Source organism: Myotis davidii, unplaced genomic scaffold (assembly GCF_000327345.1).
Source record: "Myotis davidii unplaced genomic scaffold, ASM32734v1 scaffold197, whole genome shotgun sequence".
Lineage (NCBI taxonomy): Eukaryota > Metazoa > Chordata > Mammalia > Chiroptera > Vespertilionidae > Myotis > Myotis davidii.
This window is the reverse complement of record NW_006291549.1, coordinates 4,862,001-4,870,703: the sequence shown is the minus strand read 5'-3', so window position 1 is coordinate 4,870,703 and position 8,703 is coordinate 4,862,001. Positions and strand designations below refer to the sequence as shown.

Sequence of the window (8,703 nt, the reverse complement as noted above, 5' to 3'; positions counted from 1 at the left end):
TTTGCATATAAATGGAAGTAAGAAAGACAAAGGGACTTCACCACTTTTCTCTATAATTATCGCGACTTGAGACGTTTTATTTCTCATTTCATCTTTCCCAGAAAGCAAAATGGATAGTTGTTTGTGGGCAAAATTAAAACTAATAGAATTCTGCATGTGATAAAAGTGAAAGAAGGGAAGTGGCTTCTGCTGACAAATGGACACAGTGTCAGTTGGCAGAATTGACTGCAGCCACACAGGGCCCTGGTGCTGTGGCAGAGGGAGGAGGGAAGCCAGCCCTGAGCGCCTCTAAGGCAGGGGTGGGCTGCCTCTGCTCAAACCACAGGACCTTCTGGATCAGTGACCAGCCCCGTCATTTCCTGCTATTTTAGCAATGGCAAACCTTTTGAGTTTGGCGTGTCAGCATTTTGAAAAACCCTAACTTAACTCTGGTGCCGTGTCACATATAGAAATTTTTTTAAGAAAATATATTGATATTTTGCAGAGAAGAAGGGAGAGAGATAGAGAGTTAGAAACTTCGATGAGAGAGATATATTGATCAGCTGCCTCCTGCACACTCCCCACCGGGGATGTGCTGGCAACCAAGGCACATGCCCTTGACCGGAATTGAACCTGGGACCTCTCAGTGGATAGGCCGACGCTCTATCCACTGAGCCAAACCGGCTCCGGCAATATAGAAATTTTTTGATATTTGCAACCATAGTAAAACAAAGACTTATATTTTTGATATTTATCTTATATATTTAAATGCCATGTAACAAAGAAAAATCAACCAAAACAATGAGTTCGCGTGTCACCTCTGAAACGCGTGTCATAGGTTCGCCATCACTGTGCTATTTAATCCACATGCGATCAGCTCTGAGGACAGAAGGGAAGATTCACAGCCACCACCTCTCAAAAGCCTGAGACATTGACCCCCACTGCTGGAACGGAACCCTCCGTGGCTGCGTAGTGGACATTAACCCTGGCCTGGGTGCTCGATCTAGTTAATAAATCCACTCAGTTTCAGAGAAGATGGCCTTGAGAAAACTGGATTTGAGAGAAATGGAATTGCATGATCCTAAAATAGTCTGCTCTTAATTTAAATAATAATTATATTGCTATTTTACAGTCAATGATAAAATTTTATTGCATGCTCACTGTGGTCTAACCACTGTTCTCAGATCTTTGAAATGGCTCATTGAAACTTCTCAATTTCCCAATCATTAAACCTTTTTATATCACTATTATGCAGTATCAGTGTGGAGCAATGGATTATTTGGAAGGTACCACGAATCCAAGCTCAAAACCCTAAGGACCTGGAGATAACGGCTGGTGTGGAAGGGCCCGTTAACTGATGAGAAGGATAGTAATGGACATGGGACTTATGAACCATAGTGGCCGTGGCAGGAGAGCACTGAGCAGGGAGGGTGTGGTGGTAACGGATTCCAAGTTCCACTTCAAATGCCAGTGCATTGCCATATTGCTCTGTATGACATCACCAGTGCGGTCTGAGTCCATAGAACTGATTGACTTTAAGTTCTAAGGAAAAGTAGAGAACATTCGTTTTAAATCATTTTAAAGAGTAGAATTTTCTGACAATTGAAACAAGTTTTTTGCTGGCAGTGGAGTAACTAACCCTGGTCCCTCCAATTCCCAGAAGCCTGCCCTCCTCTTGGAGGCTGCCTTTGTCACAGTTGGCCACCAGGGGGCTGTCTTCCCCATGAGGAGTATCATTTTCCCATGGACACCCTGGATCTTGCTTTCTGTTTCTATTTAGCTACAGGTACACTTACATCATATTCAATGGACACTAAGGAAAGCCATTTGCAGATGTTTCTGCAAAACCTTGAAATGTTAGGCTACCTTCGCTTTCAACTTGTGACATTCTGCTCTGTAGGGAACACTTGCAGCTGCAACCACAGGGACCAGGAAGCAGTGGTGTGATTGGGTGGAGAGGTCACCAGAGCGGATGACAGGGTGCTGTGGGGATTTCTGCCTGGAGAGGAAGGACACTAGTGGGATGTGGGCATGTGTTCTGGAATGCCGGGAGGGAGGGAAGGAAGGCTGGTGCCAGCGGCCAGGATCATTAAACCTCATGTTCTTCTCTCCGTTATCCAGGCATGTACTCCCCTTTCTTAGTTGTTACTACAGGCCACTGAGGCCAGTAAGCCAGGACCAGTGGAATAGGGAAACAGAGAGAGACAGCTGAACAAACTGGCAGAGGAATTTACCACAGATTCAGAAGGTCATCTCCCTAGATAACATGTAGGCCTGGGTTATAGTTCAGCTCCAGACCCAGAAAAGCAGCAAAACACCAGGACCAGCTGCAATGACTAATGACCCCCTGCCCTGACACTGACCAATCAGTGGATACCACAACCCTGAAGGCACAGCACCTAGAGAACTGATGAATATTCTGCCGAAACCCTCCCCTGAGTCCTCTCCTAAGATTCCTGCTTCCAAGAGAAAGATAAAAACCCTCAAGATAAAGGACCCAACACTTGCTCTCCCTCTGGGGAGCAACTCCTGCTGTTCCCTTTCTCTGCGTCTTCCCCCACAGGCATGCATCTCCTAAACTTTAAGGGACCCCACAGAGCTTGCAACCAGGACAGCAATGGGCAGCGGCACCTCATCCCAGGCAACCCCCAAGGCCCCATTTTCTCTGACGGCTTAGTGAGCCAAAGCAGCCCAGCCCAGGCTCATTTCCCCAGCCCTTCCTTGCTTCACTCCTCCCAGCTTTAAAATTCACCTGGACTCCTGTTGTAAAATTTTTCCTGCAAGAGGTCAAGAAGCCTCACACTGTTGGCTGGCCCTAGGCAGACCTGCCCAGGGCCAGATCCCCTTACTGATAACAGTTGATTTCTGGGAAAACTGACCTTTAGAAAGATAAAGTGGCTTACTCAACATCACACAAATGTTCAAGCAGAATGGAATTTCAACAAAAAATTCTTTTTTAAAAAATAATCTTTATTGTTGAGAGTATTACAGTTGACCCTCTTTCAATCCCCATTAACCCCACTCCAGGCCTTCACCATGCTATTATCTGTGTTCATAGATAATGCATATCTATATATATAAAAGGCTAGGTGACCACCTGACTGTCCTACCGTCTGGTAGGTATGACACGCACTGACCACCAGGGGGCAGATGCTCAACACAGGATCTGCTGAGCTGCGGTGACTTGGCAGCGGCAGTTCTCAGGTGACACACCTGGAACCAGAGAGCGGGGAGCCCAATGCCTCACGGGGCTGCCGCGATTCCACCTTCAGCTGTGGGTTATGTTGTTGCTGGGGCACTGTCGGCCCTGAATCTGGTTTACTGCACACTTGCAGTCGCGTTTCACACCCTGTATGACAGCAACTTTGCAGAGTGCCCCCTTGCACTCTGGGACCCCGACTGCTGGTTTCGGCCTGATCCCCGCAGGCCAGGCTGAGGGACCCCACCTGCTGGAGGGATCCCGCTCACTGCAGAGGACCTTCGAGCTGCAGCACTGCCCCAGGTATGGCCAGCAGCCTAGGGACTGCAGGAGGTTGGCTCCAGGGGGTGTCCAGCCTGTCTTGCCCAGTCCCGCCCCGCCCTACCGGCCACCTTCTAACACTTTCTAATTTCCTTTCCATGTGCCCAGGTCCGTGCACTGGGCCACTAGTATGTATATAAGATCTTTGGTTAATCTCTTCCCAGCTCTGGAACCCTGGGCTGGGGGTCTGGTATAGTGCTGGGACCCCTTGCTTCTCAAAGGATGCCTCCGCAGGCCAAGATATCCCTCCCGATTAAAAATATGCCACATGTGGGTGTTTGACCCACCTGTTCATGCTTTCACTCCTCCTACCAGTCTCCATGTACTTTCTTCTTTACTTCTCTAGTTGTAGGACTTTCCATTCAGCCAGATTTCAGGGGGTTCTGAATGATGGTTGTTCTGCATTTTAGTTGTGATTTTGATGTGGTTGTGGGAGGTGGCAAGTACTGGTGTTTATGTATGCTGCCATCTTGGTTCTCTCCAAAAAATTCTTTATGGTGAGTTATGGGTTATACCTTTTTTTGAGTTTTCTGAAAAAAAATTTTTGTTAAATCTGTTTATACTTTTGAATTATACACAACTTTCTCTTGCACTGTGGATTTCCATTGTGTATTTTATATTTTTAGCTGATTTTGACCATTATTTACCATAAGTATTGAGAAAGAGATTGCATTGTCCAGTTTTCCACTTTCTTTTTTTTAATTTTTTTTTTTTTTTATTTCAGGGAGATGGAGAAAGAAATATCAATTATCAATGAGAGAAACATGCCCTCTACTGGGGATCCAGCACAACACCCGGGAATGTGCCCCAACCAGGAATCCAACTTGCAATCTCTTGGTGCACAGGATGATCCCAACCAACTGAGCCACACTGGCCAGAGCCCACTTTCGGTCTTAATGTCCATAATATTTTGGGTAACCTGAGATTCTCATGCACTTGTGATGTTCATGACATTCAGAAAAATTACCAAAGCATCATATGAAGAAATCCTTATCATGTCTAGCTCTACTAGAAAGAGGAATGTGTTACAAAGCTGTTGTAGTTAAAGAACTCAATTAATAAAGCCCATAATTCCTAGAATCATATTATCAGTAGTCATTAGATATTTCGATGAAGGATCAAATTAGTTATCTATAGCTGCCTAACAAATTAACAAAAACTGAGCAGCTCACATATACAAAGCAGTGTTACTAAGACAGAAATTACCATTAAGGAAGTCACAACATGAACTAATTTATTAAAAATATATACTGCATAAAAGGAAAAACTATTCAGAGAAAAATTAACCCAGATTCTTTCCCAGATCCAACACCATCTCCTTCTCCACTTCAGAGTCACTAACGTCTCTTCTCTTACACTTCCAGCTACTTTAATAAGGGACTGCTTGTTAACTCCACCAACCATGAAGGTCACCAGTGTCACTTATTTTCATGATCTAGTGGGTAGTTTCAATCCACACTTTCCATAAATGCACTGCTGTTCTTCAGAGCACATTTTTTTTTCTTAAATACACTCTTGTCACTTTTCTCTCTTGTTGTTTTTCTAATGAATGGCCCTCTACCTCTGTTTCCTTTGTAGCTCTTCTCTCCCTTCCCATTAAAGACTGAAGGGCCTCAGAATCAAGTGTAAGGCTCTTTCTCACTCTACACTGTCTCCCCACATGACCACTTATGTTCCTGGCTTACAATGGCCACGCAGGGACCTTTACCCATGGCATTTCTTATAAATGGCAAATACATATCCTACTGACAATGGACATTTGCACTTAGATGTCTACCAGTCAATTGTAGAGCTTATCTACTGCTCTACATTGTATTTCCTGGCATTCTTCACTCTAGCGGCTGGTGAGAGAATTCATTTGTTTTTATAGCGTTTATATACCTGATACTAATTTTGATTATTGTGTTAAGTTTCTTTCTCCACAAAAATCAAAGATATAAGAGAGCATGAACTGTATTGTATTTGTCATGTTCACCTGTCTATCATGAGGGCAATGCAGAACCGGGCTTAGAGAAAGTCCATAGTTATAATTTTAATGTAATATGATGGGCAAATGAATTGTGCCATCCACTCTTTAATCAAGGTGCACAATCTGGTTTGGTGTTTCTTTTTAGAATAAGAAGTTTACTTTGGCAAACATTTAATATATGCCAAAATACATAAATTGACTAAATATAAAGAACATATTTTATTATAATAACACAATATAAAGATGCCTGTACCTGATATTATATAAACAAAAACAATTTAAATCTTATAAATAAATAAAAATAATTGAATATTGATTGATTGATTGATTCCAGAGAGGGAGCGAGAGCTGGAAACATCAATGCTGAGAGAGAATCATTGATTGGCTGCCTCCTGCATGTGCCCCACTGGGCTCGAGCCCACAACCCAGGCACGTTCCCTGACTGGGAATTGAAGCATAACCTTCTGCTTCATAGATCAGTGCTCAACCACTGAGCCACTATAGCTGGGCAAAATAATTGAATATTTAAATAAATACATCCACATGGGCCTCTAAGCCACTAATGCCTGTAGAGTTGAACATGATATGGCTTACTATTCCTGAAAACATTTGACAAATTGATTTCATTCATGTCATGATTACAGCGGAAACAAAAGGGAGTTCGACATGGGAGAACAGGAGGAAGTGTAATATTGGCAATTAGTGAGAATCATTTCCGTGTTGAACCAGGTGTCATTCCTTACTCCTTAACCTTTCCTCCAAGTTTGCTGATAAAGACCAGGATCTCAAGGTTTCTGTTCTTGACAGTCTCCCAAGTACAAGGATGTGTTTCTTCTCTTGCTGGTAGAGAATGATGCTCTGGAAGTATTTCCCCACAGCCAGGATGGAGTCCTCCTTCATCAGTAGAGTCTCTTCCATCTCCACCTCCTGCATCAGACAAGCTTCCGTGTGATGATAAAGTCCAGCGCAGAGTTGTTCTCGAACGGTCTTATCTCAAGCAGCCAACGAGCTGTCTTTCCTGAAGAGGTGGACTGTCTGCAGGGTCAGCTCATGGACGACAGAGCTGGCTTAAGCCTTCTGGAACTGGTGCCGCCTAAAGGCTTCCTGGGGGAACCCAAAGTCGTTTCTCTACTTCAGGCAGGAGAAGGGGAAGATTCTCCTCATTTGTCCAGAAGAATCAAGGCCTCCCTTTTAGCCAGGCTGTGGGTCTGAGCCTGTCATAGCCCAGAGAGCAGATGGAGTTGCAGGTGAGTATCACCAGGGCCATCAGGAAGGAAAAGGGTAGGGCCGTTGGGGACCTGGCAAGTGCTGCTGGCCTGGCTGAGCTGGTGACACTCTGACCTTTGGTCTCTAGGTGAGCAGGGCAGAGGCTCTCTGTGAACCCAGAGTCTAGAAGGGGTGATTTGTGGGCTCTTGATTTTTCCTGACAGCCGACAGCCACCTTGGGGGAGGGGATTGTGACATTTACTCAATGCTATGGGCACGCATCTCACACAACCTAACTCTCCTGGGTACACTTCACATGTCCAAAAAATTGTATGTGCTATTCTTTGTGACCAAAACAAAACTTTTGATTGTAAGTCTTGTGCTATTCTTTGTGACCAAAACAAAACTTTCAACTTTTAACATATATGTTGAATCCCTGAGAATGTCCACCCGTGTCTTTAAGCCGGAGTACTGAGGATTATGGAGATACAGGTATTCAATAATTCACTTCTCTTGAGCACACATCTCAGATACAGTATGTTCATTTTTATTTATAATATATACTGCAGTTATAAAATACTATGCATATCATAAAGTATGTGCTTATAATAGAAATTTAAAATGGATAAGTAAATCTATGCTGAAACATTTTTAAAGTGTATTTTTATTTTTAAAAGGACATGATTTATCCTCAAAAAATGCATACATGCTTCTAGGAAGATGTGACCATCTGCAGCAACATGTGTTGCAAGGTAAGTATCACAGGAATACTACGCTATCTCACAGAATCTGAGTCAGAGTTAAGCAATAAGGCCTGATAAGAGGTAAGAATCACCTAACCTCCAGCGACCTCAGAACATTCCATTAATGTTACTTGACTCCTGGGTCTAAGGTTCTGGCTTTCTTGAGTCAAATTCTTAAGACTAGCTTTCTGATTGGCTCACACTGGTTTACCCGCTATAGGCAACAGCAACATAGCTTGCAGGTCCCGATGTCATGGGTGGAGGGCTGTGAAAATAGATAATACGGCCTTTGGAAGTCCACCCATTGGCTTCCCAGTATCTACATCAGCGATTTTCAACCCATGTACCGCAAGAATTTTTAGATCACTAAATACCTATTTCATCACATGCACTGAATTTTTTCCCCTTACCAGTGGTTCTCAACCTTCTGGCCCTTTAAATACAGTTCCTCATGTTGTGACCCAACCATAAAATTATTTTCGTTGCTACTTCACAACTGTCATGTTGCTACTGTTATGAATTGTAATGTAAATATCTGATATGCAGGATGGTCTTAGGTGACCCCTGTGAAAGGGTCATTCAGCCGCCAAAGGGGTCGCGACCCACAGGTTGAGAACCGCTGTCTTAGCTAGTCTAAAAAAAAAAAAGCAGAAGCCAACAATGCCAGCTAGTATGAGTGAATCAAAATTATACCTATTTTTTTGGTCAGATTGGCAAAATATATATATTTTTTGGTGTGCTGCAGAATTAAAATCACTGATCTACATCATTCCCGTTCACAGTTACAAAGGTGCCCAGTTCAATGATCCTATCCACTCAACAGATAAAGCGCTTCTAATAAATATCCCAGGGCCGAAGTCCTTAGGTATACTTTGTCTGTCAAAATGCTGTTATTATGCCTTTTTGCAACTTATGGGCCAAGTTGAAAATTTGGGTATGTCCAAATCCATACAAAAGAATAAAAAGGAAGAGGGAGAGAAACAAACAAACAAAACCCCCAAAACACTCATTTTTTTAAAAAAGGAATAGTACTCTCAGATCCTTGCTTCCAAGATAACCAAGAAAAGGAGAAATAGTAGTTATGTCAGATACGCCGAGGCCTATTTGCTGCACCAATTGCACCTGATGCGTGCACGACAAGGTCATTAAGAAGTTCATCCTTCAGCCGTAACTGGTTTGGCTCAGTGGATAGAGCATCGGCCTGTGGACTGAAAGGTCCCAGGTTCGATTCCGGTCAAGGGCATGTACCTTAGTTGCGGACACATCCCCAGTAGGGGGTGTGCAGG

The 8,703-nt window shown here is 43.5% G+C and overlaps 1 pseudogene; it reads right to left on the bottom strand.

Annotated features, from left to right (window-relative positions):
- The window catches only part of LOC102766347, a 10,717-nt pseudogene extending 3,067 nt beyond the window's left edge, over positions 1-7,650 (bottom strand).
- Positions 7,651-8,703: the final 1,053 nt, after the last annotated feature.